General features: G+C 40.7%; 1 protein-coding gene across 1 annotated transcript in view; it reads right to left on the bottom strand.

The window, feature by feature from the left end:
• Positions 1-23101, bottom strand: part of LOC126262975 (general transcription factor IIF subunit 1) — a 28691-nt gene extending 5590 nt beyond the window's left edge. Inside the window, exon 1 of the mRNA XM_049959926.1 lies at positions 22843-23101. The gene's annotated coding sequence lies outside the window, so the exon portion shown is untranslated. The remainder of the gene's footprint in view (positions 1-22842) is intronic.
• Between the last annotated feature and the right edge of the window lie 1694 nt (positions 23102-24795).

The raw sequence follows: 24795 nt of genomic DNA, 5'->3' as shown, positions 1-24795 counted from the left end.
GTAATATCTGGTGTTCCCCAAGGAAGTTTACAGGCCCTACATTGTTCCTGATCAACGTAAATGATATAGGGGACAATGTGAGCTGCCATATTAGATTGTTTGCATATAGGTTGTCACTTATTGTCATGTAAAATCATCAGATGACCAAAAAAATTGCAAAATAATTTAGACAATATATCTATATGGTGCAAAAAGTAGGAACTGACTCTAAATCATGAAAAGTGTGAAGTCATCCACATGAGCACTAAAAAGAATCCACTAAATTTCAGTTAAATGATAAAGCACACAAATCTAAAGCCTGTAAACTCAACTAAATACTTAGGGATTACGATTATGAATAACTTAAACTAGAACAATCACATAGATAATGCTGTGAGGAAAGCAAACCAAAGTGTTATTGGCAGAACACTCAGAAAATTTAACAGGTCTACTAAAGACTGCCTTACACTACACTTGTACATAACTTTCTAGAGTATTGCTGTGCGGTGTGGGATCTGCATCACGTAGGGCTGACAGAGGACATCGAAAAAGTTGAAAGAAGAGCAGCGTGTTTTATCGTGAAATAAGGGAGAGAGTGCCACAGATATGATACAAAAATTGGGTTCAAATGGCTCTGAGCACTATGGGACTCAACTGCTGTGGTCATTAGTCCCCTAGAACTTAGAACTACTTAAACCTAACTAAGCTAAGGACATCACACACATCCATGCCCGAGGCAGGATTCGAACCTGCGACCGTAGTAGCAGTCGCACGGTTCCGGACTGCGCGCCTAGAACCGCGAGACCACCGCGGCCGGCACAAAAATTGGGGTGGCAGTCATTACAACAGACGCTTTTTTTCATTTCTCACGAAATTTCACTCACCAACTTTCTCCACATAGTGTGAAAATATTTTGTAGGCACCCACCTACATCAGAAGAAATGATCATCACAATAAAATATGAGAAATCAGAGCTCACACAGAAAGATTTAAGTGTTCATTTTCCCCATGCTTCATTCAAGAGTGGAACAGTAGAGAAGCAGCTTAAAGGCGGTTCGATAAACCCTCTGCCAGGCACATAATTGTAAATTGCAGAGTAATCATATACATGTAGATGTTCACAGTGATAAATGCAGTCTGTTAGGACCACCAGTTTTTACATTCTTGTAAAGATTTTCATGTTATTATCTTGCAACCATGACAAAGTAATAGTTCGGTAATATTCACACCTGTCAGCATCTGCTTTCTTTGGAATTGGAATTAATACATTATTCTTGAAGTCTGAGGGTATTCTTGCACACCAGATGGAAAAATTTTGTCATGGTTGCCTGTACCAAGGCTATCAGTAGTTATGACAGTATGTCACTTACTCTGGGGGCCTTGTTTCAACTTAGGCCCTTCAGCACTCTGTCAAATTCTTCTCACAGTATCACATCTCCCATCTCATCTTCATCTACGTCCTTCTACATTTCTGTAATATTTCCTTCAAGTTCATCTCCCTTGTACAGATCTTCTATATACTCCTTCCATCTTTCAGCTTTCCCCTCTTTGCTTAGGATTGGTTTTCCGTCTTAGCTTTTGATATTTGTACAGCTGCTTCCCTTTTCTCCAAAGTCCTCTTTAATTTTCCTGTGGGTGGTATCTATATTTCCCCTAATGCAAATCCTTACATTTGCCCTAAAGCCATTCCTGGTTAGCCACTGTACACTTGTCATCAATTTCATTTCTTATATGTATGAATTCGCTTTCACCTGCTTCATTTGCTGCATTTTTATATTTCCTCCTTTCATCAGTTACATACAATATCTCCTATTTTATCCTAGGATTTCTACTAGGCCTTGTCTTTTAGCTATTTGATTCTCTGCTGCGTCCACTATTTGATCTCTTAAAGCTATCCATTTGTCATCTTCTTTGTTCCTTACCCCTGTTCTATTCAACCATTGCTTAATGCTTCCTCTGAACCTCTCAATAACCCCTTGTTCTTTCAACTTATCCAGGTACCACCATCTTAATTTTCTACCTTTTTACAGTTTCTTCAGTTCTGGTCTACTGTTCATAACCAATAAATTGAGACCAGAATCCATGTCTGCTCCTGGAAATGACTTACAATTCAAAATCTGATTCTGAAATGTTTATTATCAATAACATTTTCGTGGTAGTTACCTCCAGTCAGCAGGTGGTGCCAGCGTTCAGAATCTGTAGTTTGTTTTCCCATAAGGATTCTCTTATATTCCACATTGGTGCAGCCCCAAGCCCCGGACAGGTTATCAGAATGGAGAGGGGAAAGTTCTTGACACCTATACTGTGAGAGTAATCAACTGAAATCATACCAGCTGAAAACTCACAGAGAGCTTTCAGTCCGAGGCAACAGGGAGGCAATGGGAGCTTGAACCTTTCCTGGAAGCATCTCATCTAAGAAGTAGTTCCCAATATCAAGCTAAGAGGGATTGTCAAGAATAATGTTGTGTTCTATTTGAGAGGAATAATATGTGGAGCACAAGCAGACACCGTCAAGATTTCTGCATTAGCTTTGCATTTTCTACAGTATGTAAGCCCTGTACAGCACAGAGTTCATCATATCAAAGTAATGCCAATAAGACATGCTGCATCTTTACAGCCTGTCTGCAGCTCACCCTTATGGATAACTTACATTGTCTTGCTGACATTGTTTCTCCTGGATTTTATAAGATTCAGTAATCAGGAAAATAGCAGACCACAACGGAAACATCTGAAGACAACCCTCTTATTTGGTTATCACCAAACATGCTGATGATTAAAGACAATAGAGGGTTTCCTAAAATGCCGATTCATGCAGGACAACAACAGAATGTCAACTCATAAAATGGCAAATGGGTGGTGTGTTCACACTGGGTGGAATGTCAACACACCATCATGCCACACTGCCCAATAAAAATGAGACTATAAGTGATCATCAGTCCAAAAATGAGTAAGATTCAAAATTAATGCAATAACAAATAGCACTATAATTTGTCAGTGGATATAGCAAAATTATGAAAAGATATTCTTCATAAAGGTAATGTAGCAAATTCTATGTCAGCCCCATTAAAGGAGAAGATACAAATGTACAAACGTATCAATAATTATATCAAAAATATTTAGAGGATACTACATATCACCCTTTTTGCTTTCTAATTTGCATTTTCTTACAGTTGCCAAATACTGCAAGAAAATCTATTTTTCACTTCTGATGAAACTTTCAGTTTCACTGTTGAAGCAGTGAGGATAAAGAAGTTTTTTTTTTAGAATGTATTTACATTCAGGTTAATAAACAAAGTTTTGGTACACCTCTTCTTTGTTCAGCTATTGTAAAAGCCATATGCTGTTACAATTTCAGATATTGGGTCTTCCTGAGAGAACTCTCAGAGGAAAAATGTCAAGTTCTCATGCAACCTTTGGAATGTGATACAAAAAAGGGCAAGCAATAAATGAAAGATTAATATGGCACAAAACCTAGTACTATAACATGGGTAATTGTTATGAGGAAAGGTCATCAGTTTCAGATGTTAGCTGACAATACCACTATCCCATCGACATCAGAACTTTCTTCCACAGCATCCTTGATGTTGACATCCCTTGCTGTTCTCTGGTGGTCAGTTAATAAACGAAACGTATTTCTCTTTATTTAGTGCATCTGGATGATGACATGATGGCCCCACATCAGAAAAATGAATTTTATCGACCTAACAAACCTTGACATCATTCTGAGAAGAAAAAAAATATTGCAACTGAAAGGGAACGAAGAACAATTGACATTTGAACAGTGGAAAATCCAGAATGGAATAACAACAAAATGAATTAGGATATAGGGTGTCCAGTGAAGGAGTCTGTGATTTTAAAATTAAACTTCTCAAAAACTAAGATCAATAGACAAGTGCAACAAATGGTATTCTTATTGTGAAAGCTGTAACAATTTTACACAGAAGTTTCAAAATAGTTTGAACAGTTGCTAACAGCTCATGCTGTATGCTGTGCAGCTCATACAGTATCACCAAGCATAATTAAATTCGTCCTCTGCAAGCAGTCATTGCAATCACATCACAATCTCTTCCAAATGTCCACCACTCGCAGTATGGAGGTGGCACTAACAAACAATGAAATTTGCCACACAGACTGCTGATTTAATCTCATCCAGCTTGGTGGGATGGTTCTGGTAGACAGTGTCTTTCAACGTACACCCCCCCCCCCCCCAAACAGTAGTTCCCCCCCCCAAACAGTAGTTCCCCCCCCCAAACAGTAGTTCCCCCCCCCAAAAAAAAAACAATAGTCACAAGGAGTCAGATAGGGTAAATATCGGGGCCAATCCATTTCTGCATCAGTTACTTTGCAATAATCCAATGTAAAGAGTCTTTTCCCAAAGTATTTATCAAGAAAATGAAATACCTGCTTGGTATGATTGTGGTCTGATCCCAAGTTGCATGAACCACATGGTACCTGGTCAATCCTCCAACACTAGCTGTGTGGTGATGAATTGTTCTTGAAGTGCAACATAATGTTCAATGATGTTCATTTCTCGCATGAAAAAAGGGCCAACAATGCATCTGCTGCATCCTGCAGCCCAAACAGTAGCTTTATGGAAATACAGTGGATTGACTTCATATAAATGGTGATTTTTGGAACCCCAAAATCCCAGTTTTGTTTTTTCACAACTCCATTCAGTTGGTACTGAGCTTCGACCATGAACCAGATGCAGCCAATATCAAATCCTTCATAACTAATCATTGTGAGAATCTGGTTCACAAAGTCTGCCCTCTGTCACACAGCTTGTACAGGTATGACAGGTATGGCCTGGTGGCTTTGGGTTTTGAGTGGAAAATGTGTAAACTCTTTCTCAGCACATTTTGCATGCCAGAGTGCTTCACATAAGTCTCTGCTACAATTCTTCGGACAAATTTCCTTGGGTATTGCTCAATAATTCCAGAAACAGTGGCAACATTTTTGGGAATAACTACAATCTGCTTGGGGCTGATACACCCTGCTAGATCATCAGCCACGCTGTCTGTCTGTTAGAATTTGGCAAGTAGCTTGCAAATGGTTTTCACATCTGGACCTTTTGGAACATTAAATCGTGTCTGGAAACTGTGCTTTGTTGCTGTAGGACTGTGTTCTAACCTGCAGTATTCCAATATTCCAGAAAAAAACATGTTGTTCAATGGAATAAGTGATTTCAACTTCTTCCTTCAGTATGCTACATTCCTTTCAAGTTTCAAGTGGAAGTGATTGCTCTGAGCTGCATCACATTTTTTCAGATACTATGCATTGCGATTACAGTGCCAACTGTTAGCAGCTTCTTAAACTATTTCAAAACTTCTGTATAAAATTCTTAGAGTTTTCACAATAAACATAACTATGTCGCCCTCATCTACTGATCTTAGTTTTCAAGATATTTAATTTTGAAATCTTGAACTCCTTTGCTGGACACCCTGCATATTGCGCTCACCATACAGATGAGTCACTGTGTGGCTGGCAGGCATGTTGCATGTTTAAAAAAACATGCTATCAGACAAAGTCCTTCAGATTATGAAAAACATGCACATATTCTTGCACGCACAACTCAACACACAAATTTCCACAGTCATCTCCAAGCACTGAAGCTCAACTGCAGTCAGGCCACATGTATTTTATAAGCCAAAGTCCATAACAATACAATAGTACATTGGGAACACAACAGTAGTCAAGGAATATAATTAGAAAAGTTCAGAATGCTTGACAGCAACAAAACATGCTCTCTGTTGTGTGGGAGGTCTATTTTCGGTTAATTCCATCCCTGAAGAAGAGCAATGCAGCAGTCTGAAAGACTCCTTGGTGGCCTCCAGCACATCTGTCCATTGATTTTCACACATGCTCTCTGACATTCAGATCTGGATATATCGGATATTGACATATTCACCTGTGAGAAATTCAGCCACCAGTTACGTTTAATGACTAGGGAGTCTGCATCAACTGCACAAGTGTCAGACCACTGTAGTTGCAGTATCTCTAGGCATTAACATTACTCCCCTAACCACTAACTAAGATGTGGAGCTTCATAATATGCCTTCATACATCACAGCCCCATTCCCACTGAACTAGTTTCTTTCCACTATACCTACGTTATTGTACTGATTACCATTTCCCCACGAGACGCATGTTTGATAGGAAGTTTTCTGTAAACCACAATGAGAAAATTCATTCATGGTTAAACCTCACTCCTGGTGACTACACAATAAAAATGCCTGCCTCTGCCTTGCCTTAACCACAATATACATTGTAAGATGTCTGCCATGAAGAGCAGCCACTCTAAGGTAAATACTATTTGGAAAATTATTAAACAAGAAAGAAACAAAACCAGTCATTCACATGAAACTGAGTTCTCCAGAAAATAGGTCCAGCATAAATGGCGATACTTTCAAGTCAATGGCCAACAAATTCAATGATCACTTAAAGCAACTGCAAACACTATACCCATTTATAAACAATCAAACACAGAAGTGTTACATTTACTCATGCAGATGCTGCATGCATCACCAACAGACATTAGTTTCAAGTACAACACCTAAGGAGATTATACAGTTCAACCACGTCACTAAAAAGTAATAATTCTGCTTGCTATGATAGTGTTTCTACCAGAATATTAAAATCTTACATTATAATCAATCAATGACTCAGGAGGCATTCCTTGACTCTTTCAAATATGCTGTAGCAACAGCTATCTACAAATTTGGAGGCAGACAAGCTGCCTCTAATTATATACCTTTATCATTTCTTCCGGTCACTCCAAAAGTGTTTGACAAAGTGGCCACTAATAGAATACAGAATCATTTAAATGAGCAGAACTTGTTAACCGCCTCTCATTTCAATATAAAATTTTCCACACCAAAATCAATAACAGAAGATCTCACCAAAGAAGAGCCATCACAGATAAATATAAAATAAAACCCTGTTGGTCTGTTCTTTAACCTTGCAAAGCCTTTGATTGTACTTAGCAAATTAAAGTGTTATAGCATTAATGGCATCCCCCTTGCAGCAACAGAACCTTACTTCCATAACAGAAAGCAGAGGTACTCATTAACAGACTAAATCTTGTTTACCAGGTTACCTTCCATTCAGAAGGCTGCTGCTCTCAGCGACTGTTATATTGACTTGTAAATAATAGATTTCAGCTATCAGTTGTCCTTTATAAATTTTATTGACAGATCTAGATTTCAGCTAGAAACTAGCCATTCTCAACACACTATCATTTTTTATCAATGCATGCCTGTCGGTCGGGCTTCTCCACTGTGGATGAAGCCTGACCAACAGGCATTACATGCATTGATCTGCCAATAAAATTTATAAAGGATAACTGATAGCTGAAATCTATTATTTACAAATCTTGTTTATATTTCGTCATCCAAAGTAAATATAAATAAAGTGAAAATGGGACTATGACAAAAATGACTACTACAGTCTATGACTTCTCATTGTCTTGATTCTAAAACCTGCATGGGAACCACAAGCTGTACGAGTGCAAGTAAATGAATTAATAATATATGGGAAGAAATAGATGTATGTGTGTCACATACAGGGGTTTGGGTCAGTCCAGGGAGTGTGCCCGATCAGCCTAAGTGCTAAGGTGACTGCTCGCGATAAGCACAAAATCCGTGTTCAAATCCCAGTCTGGCACAAATTTTCACATGCCACTTTGTGTAGTACATCTGTACCTTTACACTTATACTGAATTTCTGGAATAAATTTCAAGACTAGCTCAGGCATTAAAATAGCATCAGAGTGGGGGAGCATCCATGTGGAGTGCCATGAGGATTGGTATGGTCCCAGTCCTGCTTTTAACCTACAGAGACAATCTTCTAATGTCTTTAAAGGGCAGATCAAAAACTATAACACTCTCTGATGACACAAGCAAGTGTCCAAATCCAACCCTAGCAGAGACAGATCTGAACAGCCCTAAATGTGGTTCCACAACACTGGAATTACCTTTAATTTTAGCAGAGAGTAGATATAAATGGTCATACAATGAATGAAACATAGTGAGCAAAATTGATTCAGCTCTAGTTGGATAACAAATTAAAAAGGAGGTTGAATTGGAACAATGTGATATTCCAATATACCTAGAAATGACACTTGATCCCCCATTCGGATTTCCGGGCGGGGACTACTCAAGAGGACGTCATTATCAGGAGAAAGAAAACGCGTTCTACGGATCGGAGCGTGGAATGTCAGGTCCCTTAATCGGGCAGGTAAGTTAGAAAATTTAAAAAGGGAAATGGATAGGTTAAAGTTAGATATAGTGGAAATTAGTGAAGTTTGGTGGCAGAAGGACATAACCAATGAGGAGGTATCGAATAGAATTAGGGAGAAGAAGAGCTTGTGACACAACTTGACTAGAAGAAGGGATCGGTTGGTAGGACATGTTCTGAGACATCGAGGGATCACCAATTTAGTATTGGAGGGCAGTGTGGAGGGTAAAAATCGTAGAGGGAGACCAAGAGATGAATACACTAAGCAGATTCAGAAGGATGTAGGCTGCAGTAGGTACTGGGAGATGAAGAAGCTTGCACAGGATAGAGTAGCATGGAGAGTTGCATCAAACCAGTCTCAGGACTGAAGACCACAACAACAACAGATCTCTCACATTCAAGAATCATTTAACAAACACCAAGTTGACAATTTCCACCAGAAATAATCACTTTAGATAACTGGATGTTTCACACTGGGGTAGTCAACCCAAAACAATTCGTCCTTCTGCACTGACACTATTTATTCTGCTGCCGAATACACTTCTTTTGTTTAGTACAACTCAGGTCACATCAAACATGTGGATGCACCCCTCAATGGCAAAGGCAGACTTAAGGCTGTTTAAAATCTACACCACATGACTAACACTTGGCAAGCTCCAGCTTATGCTCAAAGAGAAATAATTTCAAACAAGGTATGACAGAAAATGGAGCAGGATATAACTTATTCATTAATTGGACATGAAATGCATGTGCTCAGACTGAAATCTGGGAGGAGCTTCTCAGAACATCAGACATATTCACAACCACCGATGAACTAACTGTGGAAAGAAATGGACCCCATTCTCCTTCAATAGGACCCCATTTTCCTTCAAAAGAAAGGAGTATATGAAATTCTAACCTCTGGTTATTACAAGGGATAACATACACCGAAGTCCTTGAACAGATTGAGATCTGAAGTGAGTAGACCCAAGGTTAATATGGCAAGATAGGGCTATGACAAAGAAGACAGTGTCAAGTGCAGCTGTGGAGCAAATCACACAGTTAATTGTATCTGCTTCAGTGTTGACTGTGTCCAACTACTTCATTTGCAGTTCTCGAAGAATGCACAAGAAGTAGCCAAGCTTTGGTTAAATTTTATACACTGTAATATTCATTAATTATGTAAATTTGTCTCTTTCTGGCATCATCATGATGAAAATAATAATTATAATAATAATACCTAATCAAGAACCTTAGTTAAGCAAGTTATGCCCTTAGAAGCATCTCTTGTTGTCATCTTAAGACAAAAGTGCTCATTTTCTTTGCATATTTTCATTCCTTGTCGGCTTATGGAATTATGTTCTGGGTAATGCTCTTAAAATAAATAAAGTGTTTATTCAGCAGAAGTAAGCAATAAGAATATTGTTTAAAGTCTATAAGCATACATCTTTCAGAACCCTTTTTAAGGATCTTTGAATTGTTACATTCACTCTCCAACAAATTTACTCCTTAATGACTTTTGTTGCTGATAATAAGGATCTATTTCAACTGAACTGTGACATACACTCTTCCTTTGAAAAATACCACTGTAATCAAGTAAATACTAAGCTACTAATATCAGCTAAACAGCACCTGTCTAGTAAAATTGAAGAGACAGCGGTTTTTTTGAAAATAGTAACTTTATTACTAATTTGTTCTACTAAATTTAGATGACATAAGCAGAGATAGCACTAAACATTATAGTGATATTTCACTGTTAATCCCTGCTACTATATAAAGACAAGTCATCATTTGATGTTGTTACCAAAAATCTTGAAAGGTTCTTGGCTAACTACCTTTTTCGAGGTGTGTTTGAAAAGTCCGTGCAAAAAGAAAAGCTACGTACATGTTTGGGATAAACCTCTTTTATTTTTCGACTTAGTCTCCTTTTAGACTTATACACTTTGTCCAACGCTGTTCTAATCTGTTGATCCCTTCCGAATAATAGGAATTGTCCAAGTCTGCAAAATAGTTATTAGTTGCTGCAATCACCTCCTCGGTTGAATAAAATCTTTGTCCCGCCATTCATTTCTTCAAATTGGGGAACAAATAGCAGTCCGAGGGAGCCAAGTCTGGACAATAGGGGGGATGTGAAATGAGCTGGAATGCTATTTCCAATAATTTTGCAACCACAACTGCTGAGGTGTGTACTGGTGCATTGTCGTGATGGGAAAAGACTTTTTTGTGGTCCAATTGCGGGCATTTTTCTTGCAGCTGTAATAGTTTTACCCTTTTCCAGATAGTCAATGAGAATTATCCCTTGCGAATCCCAAAAGACAGTCGCCATAACCTTTCCAGCCGAATGAATGGTCTTCACCTTTTTTGGTACAGATTCTCCTTTGGTAACCCATTGTTTAGATTGTATCCATGTTTCATCCACAGTGACGAAATAATGCTTAAAGTCCTGTGGATTCTTTCTGAACAGCTGCAAATCATCCTTGCAACACTTCACACAATTCCGTTTTTGGTCAAGTGTGAGCAATCGCAGAACCCACCTTGCAGATAGCTTTCTCATGTCCAAATGTTTATGCAAAATATTATGTACCTGTTCATTCAAAATTCCCACAGCACTAGCAATCTCGTGCACCTTAACTTTTCTGTCATCCATCACCAGAACATTCAGTATCACTGGTGCCCATATGGCCACTCTGAAAATTTTGAAACCACTTATAAACTGTTCTGATACAAGGTGCAGAGTCGCCGTAATGTTTATCAAGCTTCTCTTTAGTCTCCTGAGGCGTTTTTCCTTTCATAAAGTGATGTTTAATCACCACACGAAATTCTTTTTTGTTCATTTTTTGACAATCACTCGACCTCCTTGATTCACAAGAATGCCAAACACAAAGAAGCAGACCAATATGGCTGAAGTTTGGTGTGTGTTCTTTCCAAAGATGTTACTAACTATACAGGGCTATTACAAATGATTGAAGCGATTTCATAAATTCACTGTAGCTCCTTTCATTGACATATGGTCACGGCACACTACAGATACATAGAAAAACTCATAAAGTTTTGTTCGGCTGAAGCCGCACTTCAGGTTTCTGCCGCCAGAGCGCTCGAGAGCGCAGTGAGACAAAATGGGAACAGGAGCCGAGAAAGCGTATGTCGTGCTTGAAATGCACTCACATCAGTCAGTCATAACAGTGCAACGACACTTCAGGACGAAGTTCAACAAAGATCCACCAACTGCTAACTCCATTCGGCGATGGTATGCACAGTTTAAAGCTTCTGGATGCCTCTGTAAGGGGAAATCATCGGGTCGGCCTGCAGTGAGCGAAGAAACGGTTGAACGCGTGTGGGCAAGTTTCACGCGTAGCCCGCGGAAGTCGACGAATAAAGCAAGCAGGGAGCTAAACGTACCACAGCCGACGGTTTGGAAAATCTTACGGAAAAGGTTAAAGCAGAAGCCTTACCGTTTACAATTGCTACAAGCCCTGACACCCGATGACAAAGTCAAACGCTTTGAATTTTCGACGCGGTGGAGATCATGATCAGCAATTCATGTCATGGCCTCCACGCTCTCCCGACTTAACCCCATGCGATTTCTTTCTGTGGGGTTATGTGAAAGATTCAGTGTTTAAACCTCCTCTACCAAGAAACGTGCCAGAGCTGCAAGCTCGCATCAACGATGCTTTCGAACTCATTGATGGGGACATGCTGCGCCGAGTGTGGGAGGAACTTGATTATCGGCTTGATGTCTGCCGAATCACTAAAGGGGCACATATCGAACATTTGTGAATGCCTAAAAAAACTTTTTGAGTTTTTGTATGTGTGTGCAAAGCATTGTGAAAATATTTCAAATAATAAAGTTATTGTAGAGCTGTGAAATCGCTTCAATCATTTGTAATAACCCTGTACATGACCTCGATATGCGCCGGTGGTGCCATCTCTAGGACTTTGCATGGACTTTTCACATGCCCTTGTACAGACAGATGTAAGCCATATTTTCCAAAGAAAATGTACAGGTTTTCTTTTAAACCCAATTGCCAGAAAGAAAATGTTGTGCTATGCTGTTTCATTTTCTTTCTTGTAGTCAATTTTAACAATGATAGCAGGGCATGTAAACCATTATACAAATTATTTCTCCCATATATATATATATATATATTATTTCTCCCTATATATAATTTTAAAGAATCATTGTATACACAACAATCAGCTGGTTTGTTTTCTTCCAGTTTTACAGAAAACAGGAAAGTTGTTTTTATGGCCTATCAGCTTATGATCAGAATACAACTACAGATTCTGAATTGTCCAAATTTTGTGATTCTACCCATTCGCAGATTAAAACTGAGAAATGCTATCCTCATAGATCCAACATCTGGAGAAATCTCTCTCAGACACTGTACACAAATGATCCCAACCAATTACCTATTCATGTTAAGCAACTTCAATTCCCAATCAAAGTTTCATTCACAATAACAAGCAACACTGCTCAAGGTCAGAGAGAGGGGAGAAGAGGAGGTGGAGGATATGGACACAGATGCAGAGGAAAGGATGGACAGAGCTATCAGTTTCATTCAGGGGAGAAGAGGAGGTGGAGGATATGGACACAGATGCAGAGGAAAGGATGGACAGAGCGCGCGCGCGCGTGCGCCCACCCACACACACACACACACACACACACACACACACGGGGGGGGAGGGGGGGGAGAGAGAGAGAGAGAGAGAGAGAGAGAGAGAGAGAGAGAGAGAGAGAGAGAGAGATGGGGGGGATGAGAAGAGGGACAAAGAGAGTAGAGATTAGGAGATAAACATATTTAGTAATTGCGAAGCACTGGCAGGTTTACTAGTATGATGTACAGATTTACATGAAAGTTTGCTGGGTATGGTACCGTCTCATACCAGGTGTAAGCTAATGAAACTGATAGCACTGTGTTTGATCCAGCTATGCTGATGATGCCACACTTGGAAGGGAGGCAGGTGAACTTGTGATGCGCCGTCAGTATGTGTTGGACCATGCTAGTGTTGGACATTTCTAATGAAGAAGGGTTTGCTTGTGCATTCTGATAATAAGTGACACTAATTCTGAGCAACACTCTGCGATAAGATTTTTCTTCGGATTCCAACTCAGTGCAACAGAAATTTCTGCAAATCAATGAGATGACAGCGTCCAAGGGGATAGCCCATCAACATAAACCACCATCCTGACATGCTTCTTTGGCTCCTTTGTCAGCTACGTCATTTCCCTGTATCCCAATATGTCCAGGTACCCAGCAAAAAACCATCTCCTTACCATGGTGTTTAACCCACCATAAAGACTCATGGATGAGCTGAATTAACTGGTACCAGATACATTTGGTGGCTGTTTGTAGTGCAGTGAGCGAACCAGATCAAACACGAAACCATGTACTGGAATACTTGCGATCTACTCCAGTGCCGTCATTATGCCATATAACTCAATATTAAAATCAATAAATTGTTCAAGAAGGCTCACTTTGGAAACTATACCAGGGAAAAAATTGAACAACCCTGAACTTAGTCTTGCTGGGGCCCATCCATATAAACAATAATAAAACTGAGGTATATCCTTTAAATGGAAGAAAACAAGAGTTGGAAAAAAGTAATATGGAGTACAAGATTTCTTGTACAGTGTCAAGCCTAAAGTCACTGTGGACCTCTGAAAATGCCAAAGTGTCAATTTGTTCCATCCCTGACTGTGTATTCGGAGGTCTCATATACCCAGATCCCTGTGGAAGGCCACGGTACAAGACCTGCCCAATCCACCCACCCAACACTTCCTACTTCAGTTCTGTTATAGGCTTGTCTCACCCCATCAGAGGCCACGCTGCCTGTGAAAGCAGCCGTGTCATATACCAACTCTGCTGCAAACACCGCACCACTTTTTATGTCAGTATGAATACCAACCAGCTGTCCTCTGAATTACTGGCCACCACCAAACTGCTGCCAAGAACAAAGCTGACCATCCGGTGGTACTACATGCTCAATTTCTGTGGCTGCTTCACAAACCTAGGCCAACTGAATCCTTCCCTCTACCACCAGCTTCTCGGAATTATGCAGATGGGAGTTATACTTGCAACACATCCTTCACCCCCGTAATTTTCCTACCTTGAATCTCCACTAACACAATGTCCTCACAGCCTCCACCCAAAACTTTCTCCTTCTTCAGTCCTTCACCCGCTCCAAACTCATGCCCCCAACGCACATGTCTTTCCCCACCAGCTCTGACAAAGATGCATCATGTGCCTAGCCCGTGTACCTGTTACCCATCCCTCTGCAGCATTCCTCGCCGGAAAACCAACTGCCTCCCTCTGAGCTGCTAGCCACCCGTCCCCAATCCCTTCCAGGCCTTCCATCTCTCTCTTCCTACACCCACCCTACCTGACACAATTTCCATCAAAACCTAGTCCACCTGCCAAAATGCAGTACTGGCAGTGTACATCCAATTGGCACCATGTAGGGGCACAGATGTATGTATGTATGTATGTATGCATGCTTGCTTGTGTGTGTGTATGTTTTCAGTGGTAGTTAACTCTAGCTTGAAAAAGGGTTACTCCGAAACCTTGCACAATTTCTTTCTTTTTGTGTACATATCAATGACTCAGAACACTTCTGCTTTTCAGTGGGTGGTCTCCTTTAATCCAAAAGTATTTACATCCTCCCTCCATGAACCATGGACCTTGCCATTGGTGGGGAGGCTTGCATGCCTCAGCGATACAGATGGCCGTACCATAGGTGCAACCACACTGGAGGGGTATCTGTTGAGAGGCCAGACAAACGTGTGGTTCCTGAAGAGGGGCAGCAGCCTTTTCAGTAGTTGCAGGGGAAACAGTCTGGATGACTGACTGATCTGGCCTTGTAACACTAACCAAAACAACCTTGCTGTGCTGGTACTGTGTACGCTTGAAAGCAAGGGGAAACTACAGCCGTAATTTTTCCTGAGGGCATGCAGCTTTACTATATGGTTAATGAAGATGGCGTCCTCTTGGGTAAAATATTCCCCCATTCGGATCTCCGTGCGGGGACTACTCAAGAGGATGTCGTTATCAGAAGAAAGAAAACTGGCATTCTACGGATTGGAGTGTGGAATGTCAGATCCCTTAATCAGGCAGGTAGGTTAGAAAATTTAAAAAGGGAAATGGATACGTTAAAGTTAGATATAGTGGGAATTAGTGAAGTTCGGTGGCAGGAGGAACAAGACTTTTGGTCAGGCGAATACAGGGTTATAAATACACTCCTGGAAATTGAAATAAGAACACCGTGAATTCATTGTCCCAGGAAGGGGAAACTTTATTGACACATTCCTGGGGTCAGATACATCACATGATCACAATGACAGAACCACAGGCACATAGACACAGGCAACAGAGCATGCACAATGTCGGCACTAGTACAGTGTATATCCACCTTTCGCAGCAATGCAGGCTGCTATTCTCCCATGGAGACGATCGTAGAGATGCTGGATGTAGTCCTGTGGAACGGCTTGCCATGCCATTTCCACCTGGCGCCTCAGTTGGACCAGCGTTCGTGCTGGACGTGCAGACCGCGTGAGACGACGCTTCATCCAGTCCCAAACATGCTCAATGGGGGACAGATCCGGAGATCTTGCTGGTCAGGGTAGTTGACTTACACCTTCTAGAGCACGTTGGGTGGCACGGGATACATGCGGACATGCATTGTCCTGTTGGAACAGCAAGGTCCCTTGCCGGTCTAGGAATGGTAGAACGATGAGTTCGATGACGGTTTGGATGTACCGTGCACTATTCAGTGTCCCCTCAACGATCACCAGTGGTGTACGGCCAGTGTAGGAGATCACTCCCCACACCATGATGCCGGGTGTTGGCCCTGTGTGCCTCGGTCGTATGCAGTCCTGATTGTGGCGCTCACCTGCACAGCGCCAAACACGCATACGACCATCATTGGCACCAAGGCAGAAGCGACTCTCATCGCTGAAGACGACACGTCTCCATTTGTCCCTCCATTCACGCCTGTCGCGACACCACTGGAGGCGGGCTGCACGATGTTGGGGCGTGAGCGGAAGACGGCCTAACGGTGTGCGGGACCGTAGCCCAGCTTCATGGAGACGGTTGCGAATGGTCCTCGCCGATACCCCAGGAGCAACAGTGTCCCTAATTTGCTGGGAAGTGGCGGTGCGGTCCCCTACGGCACTGCGTAGGATCCTACGGTCTTGGCGTGCATCCGTGGGTCGCTGCGGTCCGGTCCCAGGTCGACGGGCACGTGCACCTTCCGCCGACCACTGGCGACAACATCGATGTACTGTGGAGACCTCACGCCCCACGTGTTGAGCAATTCGGCGGTACGTCCACCCGGCCTCCCGCATGCCCACTATACGCCCTCGCTCAAAGTCCGTCAACTGCACATATGGTTCACGTCCACGCTGTCGCGGCATGCTACCAGTGTTAAAGACTGCGATGGAGCTCCGTATGCCACGGCAAACTGGCTGACACTGATGGCGGCGGTGCACAAATGCTGCGCAGCTAGCGCCATTCGACGGCCAACACCGCGGTTCCTGGTGTGTCCGCTGTGCCGTGCGTGTGATCATTGCTTGTACAGCCCTCTCGCAGTGTCCGGAGCAAGTATGGTGGGTCTGACACACCGGTGTCAATGTGTTCTTTTTTCCATTTCCAGGAGTGTACAAAGTCAAATAGGGGTAATGCAGGAGTAGGTTTAATAACGAATAAAAAAATAGGAATGCGGGTAAGCTACTACAAACAGCATAGTGAACGCATTATTGTGGCCAAGATAGACACAAAGCCCACGCCTACTACAGTAGTACAAGTTTATATGCCAACTAGCTCTGCAGATGACGAAGAAATTGAAGAAATGTATGACGAAATAAAAGAAATTATTCAGATAGTAAAGGGAGACAAAAATTTAATAGTCATGGGTGACTGGAATTCGACAGTAGGAAAAGGGAGAGAAGGAAACATAGGCAAATATGGATTGGGGGTAAGAAATGAAAGAGAAAGCCGTCTGGCAGAATTTTGCACAGAGCATAACTTAATAATAGCTAACACTTGATTCAAGAATCATAAAAGAAGACTGTATACATGGAAGAATCCTGGATATACTAGAAGGTATCAGATAGATTGTATAATGGTAAGACAGAGATTTAGGAACTAGGTTTTAAATTGTAAGACATTTCCAGGGGCAGATGTGGACTCTGACCACAATCTATTGGTTATGAACTGTAGATTAAAACTGAAGAAACTGCAAAAAGTTGGGATTTTAAGGAGATGGGACCTGGATAAACTGATTAAACCAGAGGTTGTACAGAGTTTCAGGGAAAGCATAAGGGAACCATTGTCACGAATGGGGGAAAGAAATATCATAGAAGAAGAATGGGTAGCTCCGAGGGATGAAGTAGTGAATGCAGCAGACGATCAAGTACGTAAAAAGACGAGGGCTAGTAGAAATCCTTGGGTAACAGAAGAAATATTGAATTTAATTGGTGAAAGCAGAAAATATAAAAATGCAGTAAATGAAGCATGGCTAGAGGTCAAATGTAAGGATGTAGAGGCTTATCTCACTAGGGGTAAGATAGATACTGCCTACAGGAAAATTAAAGAGACCTTTGGAGAAAGGAGAACCACTTGTATGAATATCAAGAGTGCAGATGGAAACCCAGTTCTAAGCAAAGAAGGGAAGGCAGAAAGGTGGAAGGAGTATATAGAGGGTCTGTACAAGGGCGATGTTCTGGAGGACAATATTATGGAAATGGAAGAGGATGTAGATGAAGATGAAATGGGAGATACAATACTGCGTGAAGAGTTTGACAGGGCACTGAAAGACCTGAGTTGAAACATGGCCCTGGGAGTAGACAACATTCCATTAGAACTACTGACGGCCTTGGGAGAGCCAGTCCTAACAAAACTCTACCATCTGGTGAGCAAGATGTAAGAGACAGGCAAAATACCTTCAGACTTCAAGAAGAATATAATAATTCCAATCCAAAAGAAAGCAGGAGTTGACAGATGGTAAAATTACCGAACTATCAGTTTAATAAGTCACAGCTGCAAAATACTAACACAAATTCTTTACAGACGAATGGAAAAACTGGTAGAAACCGACCTCGGGGAAGATCAGTTTGGATTCCGTAGAAATATTGGAACATGTGAGGCAATACTGACTCTATGACTTATCTTAGAAGAAAGATTAAGGAAAGGCAAACCTACGTTTCTAGCATTTGTAGACTTAGAGAAAGCTTTTGACAATATTGACTGGAATACTCTCTTTCAAATTATAAAGGTGGCAGGGGTAAAATACAGGGATTGAAAGGCTATTTACAACTTGTACAGAAACAAGATGGCAGTTATAAGAGTTGAGGGGCATGAAAGGGAAGCAGTGGTTGGGAAGGGAGTGAGACAGGGTTGTAGCCTCTCCCCGATGTTATTCAATCTGTATATTGAGCAAGCAGTAAAGGAAATCCATGGAGAAGAAATAAAAACTTTGAGGTTCGCCAACAACATTGTAATTCTGTCAGAGACAGCAAAGGACTCGGAAGAGCAGTTGAACGGAATGGACAGTGTCTTGAAAGGAGGATATAAGATGAACATCAACAAAAGCAAAACAAGGATAATGGAATGTAGTCGAATTAAGTCGGGTGATGTTGAGGGTATTAGATTAGGACATGAGACATTTAAAGCAGTAAAGGAGTTTTGCAATTTGGGGAGCAAAATAACTGATGATGGTCGAAGTAGAGAGGATATAAGACGTAGACTGGCAATGGCAAGGAACGCGTTTCTGAAGAAGAGAAATTTGTTAACACCGTGTATAGATTTAAGCGTCAGAAAGTCGTTTCTGAAAGTATTTGTATGGAGTGTAGCCATGTATGGAAGTGAAATATGGACGATAAACAGTTTGGACAAGAAGAGAATAAAAGCTTTCGAAATGTGGTGCTTCAGAAGAATGCTGAAGATTAGATGGGTAGATCATGTAACTAATGAGGAGGTACTGAACAGAATTGGGGAGAAGAGGAGTTTCTAGCACAACTTGACAAGAAGAAGGGACCGGTTGATAGGCCATGTTCTGAAGCATCAAGGGATCACAAATTTAGCAATGGAGGGCAGCGTGGAGGGTAAAAATAGTAGAGGGAGACCAAGAGATGAGTACACTAAGCAGATTCAGAAGGATGTAGGTTGCAGTAAGTACTGGGAGATGATGAAGCTTGCACAGTATAGAGTAGCATGGAGAGCTGCATCAAACCAGTCTCAGGACTGAAGACCACAAGAGAAGAAATTTAAATCCTAAAGAACTTCCTTAAAACATAATCATTTATATCATTTTTTTATGTTTAAAGTGTCCACTGTGATCTGTCACAAGGAAAAATACATACTTTTTGAGGAGTCATTTAGGGAAATTTTAGTAAATTCAAACGAGAATTTCTGTATCAGGTAACTAAGCCTGAATTCTCCTCACATCAATGGCTTTTCTTATCATTTCAGTGATCTAAAAATACCACAACATAACAGACTTTTTCAAAAGATCAACCTCCAGCTTGGTTTTGAATGTCTGGTTTGTTGCTAACAGCCTCAAATCTGGTGGAGGGTTACTGAAAATATATATTACAGAATGCTGGACTTCTCTTTTAAACAAAATTGTAGGTTCACAACACAACACAACACAAGCTTGTTTTCATTAAACAAGCTTGTGTTGCCAATCACAAACCTCATAATCGAGCCAATATACTGAGATATCAAGGCAAGAATCCCCAGTTCACAATAAAAAATTTGCATGAGCTTCAAAAATTAACACCTCATATGGCATATATCATTTGCTTTTTGGTTAATAGTAATCTCCCTGACTGAACTCAACTGTCCAAAATCCTATCTCACAGAAAATCAAAGAATGAAATCAAACGACATAAGCTTCAATGGCTCGCCCGGCTAGCCGTGTAGTCTAATATGCTGCTTCCCGAGCTGGAAGGCGTGCTGGTCACCGACGCGAATCCGCCCGGCCGATTAGTGTCGAGGTCTGGTGTGCCAGCCAGCCTGTGGATAGTTTTTAAGGTGGTTTTCCATCTATCTCAGTGAATGCAAGCTGGTTCCCCTTATTCTGCCTCAGTTACACTGTGTCAGCGATTGCTGAGCAAACACCGTTTCCACAAATGCTTACACCACAATCATTCTACCGCGCAAACATTTGAGGTTACACTCGTCTGGTATGTTCCCTGGAGGGTTCACTGGGGGGCCAAACCGCACAATAACCCTGGGTTCGATGTGGGGCGGCAGTGGTGTGGGTGGACTACTGTGGGGTTGTGAACCACTGAGGGCTACAGTGGGATGAAGCCTCTCTGTCATTTCTACGTCCCCGGTTAAATACATACATACAAGCTTCAATGAATAACTAGTGCTGAAAGTGAACAGTGCAACTGCAGTTGAAGGAGTCAAAGATCTGTTTTCTGAATGAGCTTACCATCTACCCAAATCTCAAAAGTATGGTGTCTTCTACTTCACTATTCATTGTTGCATGGTGAAAGAGTCAGATATGAGCATCATCAGACTCATGGGTATCACTCAGGTAGAACAGCTAAGGCAGGGTGCGCAAACCATCATTATCCTTATCGGTACTGTATGGTCAGTTTCAGGGGCTACTAAAATACCTGTTTCTTTGCTATTCATCCTTTATGTGTTCTACCTAAGGAAACATTATGCAAGAAAATCTGGGGTCGACAGAAGCGTCCGATCCCACGCGTCGGCTTTTACCCATGACGCAAGGGTGTTGTCGTGTGTGACGTCATGACGGCGCGGAGTTTGGTTTGAGTGTGGCTGTCTCCAGTTCTGTTTTATCTTATTTTATTTACTTTTCTGATCTGTTCGTTCTATCTCGTGAGATTTTTTTTTTTTTTTAATTTTGAAACACTTATTACTTATTTTAATTATCTGTTTCCTCCAATTTCTCTTTTAGTTCATTATATCTATCTTTCTGATCTGTTCGTTTTATCCCGTGAGATTTAAAAAAAAAAAAAAAGACAAAAAACACTAATCAGCTATTCAAGCATCTTTATCTTCTATGGGTTGCAGGGGTTACGACCCCTGGCGAGGTGGGTGGGTATTCATGCGTGGCTGTCTTCACTTACACGTTGTAGCTACGCAAGGCATCTAAATTTGTTTATATTTAGTTTGCCCCCCACCCAAAACACCCCATTTCCTGCGCTTGTCCCGTTAATGTCATTAGGCTTCTTGTGGAAAGTGTATGTGTTTGTTTTTGTTTCCGCCATATTTGTGACGTCATGGGTCAAAGCATACGGGCGGGATCGGACACTTCCGTATTTCCGAAAATCTGTTATGGAGTCAGGTTTAATTTAATTTACTCACAACATACAAGCAATTACTGTAGTGCTACGTTAAAACTGGACTTCAGTAAACTGACAAATTAGCCTAACCCTTTTGTTTATTTCCCTACTTAGGCCCCACTATATGCCATATTGTTTGGATTTCATTCTAAAATTTGTGTATGCTACTTGAAAATGTATAGTCTTAGACTCTAATAAAAATCACATCACAGCATTTTTAGCAAAGAGCTAGTTCAAACCGTTTTTGGATTAAGTCATGCAATGTTTTACAGGAAATTTGTATGATTTGCATTATCCACAATAAACAACTTATCAAGGTGTTTGTGTGCTCTGTATCCCAGTGAAAAGTAACTTTAACAATATTTAATAAAAACATAAATGAATGTATTACTTTCATCATTCGTGCACAGTTCACATGCACCTGTTGCCATCACTGTTCCTTTAACAGTGAATATACAAGTATGTTCTATACTGGAAGTAGGTCACTTACTTAACTTCTCTCATCAAGAAGCTCGGTTCATGATGTTATGCCCTTTGAAGCTTCTCCCATTGTGTTGGCCTAAAGACAAGAGTAGTGGCTTATTCTACATACTTTCAGTGCCCATTGGCTTTTAGATTTATCACTTTGGGCAATGCACCTAAAGTAAATAATGTGTTTGTTCAGCAGAACCAAGTTGTAAGACTATTGTTTAAAGTACATAATAGTAGGTTACATCCAGCAGAAATCCTTTTAAGAAGCTTTGCATTATTACACTCACTTCAAATGGTTCAAATGGCTCTAAGCACTATGAGACTTAACATCTGAGGTCATCATCTGAAAAATTCCATTATAATCAAATAAATATTAAGCTAGTAATGGCACCTGAACAACAGTTATATGCTATTGGTAGTAAAACTAAGGGTGCAGTAGCTTTTTCGCAATGTAACAGCATTCAAATTGTCAAATGCGCAGCCTTAATTTAGTTGTTGCTGACTAAACCACTGTATTAATTCAATCAGTGATGAAGATGAGTTTCTTGCTCCTTCGGGGGGCAGAGAAAATGGAAACTATGTTGACTCATGAAGAGGCCAAACCACTCGAGCATGACAAATTGACCCGCAACTTAACACCAGATTGACTATATATGCCAAACAGGGGGAAGGATTCACAAAGATACCATGACTAATGATACACAATCTAAGCTCCAATAAGAATTACAAAAACTAAACTATACAAAAGAAATAAGTATAAATCACGATGACATATCTGGCGTTCTACTGTTTCCCGTATCTACCATTATCTTGAGAGTTGCACAAATTGTAACATTCTTACTTGTATTCTTTTCTGTTTCTTACCTCACGATTCTTATTTAGTAAGACCAAGTTGTGTAATATTTCACACTACACATGCATCCAAATACAGTTGTACCACAACACAACTTAATAACTCTAAACACTCATGACACTCTCCTTGACAGACAACACTTAAAGTGCTTTAGTATTTGATAGTTGATGTTTCTCGACTCTCGTAAACATCTTCTTGGGTTGACTTAACATACTTTCGTCACAGACTATAAAACATCGCCATCGCCTATCGACATTTAGACATGTAGTCGATACACGAAAGTTCACGCGATTTGAACGACATAGTACCGGATATCGATTGTAACCAATATAGTCGATATTTGAAAGCGATCACAATTTAGTTGTCTATTCAATCACAGATTAATTTAAGCCGCCCCCCACCCCGGCCACGCAAGCAACGATCCGTTTGCGCAAATGTCCTCGCACATCACATACTCGCAGATAGATAGTTGCGTGTGAACAGGAAATTTGCGCAGATTTGAGTTGTGCACAAACCTGGAGTTTGGAGGTTTGAGCGAAACTGTCCAAATCTCATTTACAATGATAAATGGGAGCGTGGAGACAGGAGAGCGCCACAAATGTAGCGCGTGAAACATGGTTCAGATAGCTGTTTGTTCAGTCTCGTGTTTCTCGGCTGTATGTGCATAGTGAATTTTAAAATGGCAGCTGAACGTCACTGGCTTCGAGATCTTATTGCCGAATTTGTCGAAATGTATAAGAGCCATACATGTTAATGGAAAAATTAAGAGCAGAGAATAGAGCGACAGATAAGGAGGTAGCTGCTTATAATTTTTAATAGAGAAATTATGAATAGTTGAACTTACAGAAACAGGTAAATAGTAAAAAAAATAAGGTCTTGGTGGACTGTTTACCGGAAAGAGCTAAGCAAAGAAATGGAATCCATTCGATACGGAGCAGGGAGACTGCTAGCATAATTCACTTGTTACTATCCTATGAGACAATCTTATGAGACAGCGTAGTAAAACAATAAAAGCAGGTCCTACTTGTTCTAAAGAGGAGTACAATCAGAATGTTGTGTTAAGGTGATAATGAAAGACCTTGAAACAGTGCCTTCAGGGAAAATTACACTTCTTTCACTTCCTAATATGATATGTGGCTCATAACAAAAGTGAGTTGGAGGTGAGCTGTAGAATACACTGTCACGATGCTAAAAGTAAAACTTCTCAAATGAACGATGAATCCCTCTTTTCGGTTCAGAATAGAGTTTTATATTCTTGTGTGAATATCTTTAACAGGTTTTGGTAGGCTTCAGACAGGAAACTGAAAATTCCAACTCAGAAACAAACTAAACTATAGCTCATTAGCCATATAAATAATTTCAAAAATATACTACGTTTCAAAGACGTCTATGACTGAAAAAATATTATATTGAACTCGTCAGAACTAAGGTATAGTACTTAAGTTGCCTTCATGAAATCACCATTAAGGACAGCGTAAATAGCTTTGCATGTGATGAGTATGATTTCACTCAATGCTCGTTTCGAAACTACAGTAGAAAATTCTAGACCCTTGTAGCTCCTCCCTGTTCCTAGAAATCTTAACATCACTGTCAGCTGCTCATGTGGAGAAATTGTTATCCGTATACAAGTATTTTTCCATATTATATGAGGATTTATTAGTGTCAAAATATAATTATACCTTTCAAAATCCATCTGCATACAATTAACTTGTTGTCGAGCTCGCCCTGCAGCTTATGGAGTAAATTTGTGTGAAACCTGCCTTCATTTAACCAGCCACTGTCTAGGCCACTTTGATATATCTTTCTGTCTTCCTGTTTCTTGCATTTTGTTTGTGGAGCTACTTTTTTAAATATTTTTTACAACACAAGTTGCAAACACAGAACATAATAGATTTTTCTTCATTCCTGAATAAATGAAATAATCTATGAGATTTTTGAAGTCTCTCCCTGGCCAGCACTTAGCT

The sequence above is a fragment of the Schistocerca nitens genome, chromosome 6, assembly GCF_023898315.1.
Source record: "Schistocerca nitens isolate TAMUIC-IGC-003100 chromosome 6, iqSchNite1.1, whole genome shotgun sequence".
In the NCBI taxonomy this organism is placed as follows: Eukaryota; Metazoa; Arthropoda; class Insecta; order Orthoptera; family Acrididae; genus Schistocerca; species Schistocerca nitens.
Note: the sequence above shows the minus strand (reverse complement) of the source record. Positions and strands in the feature narration are given on the sequence as shown.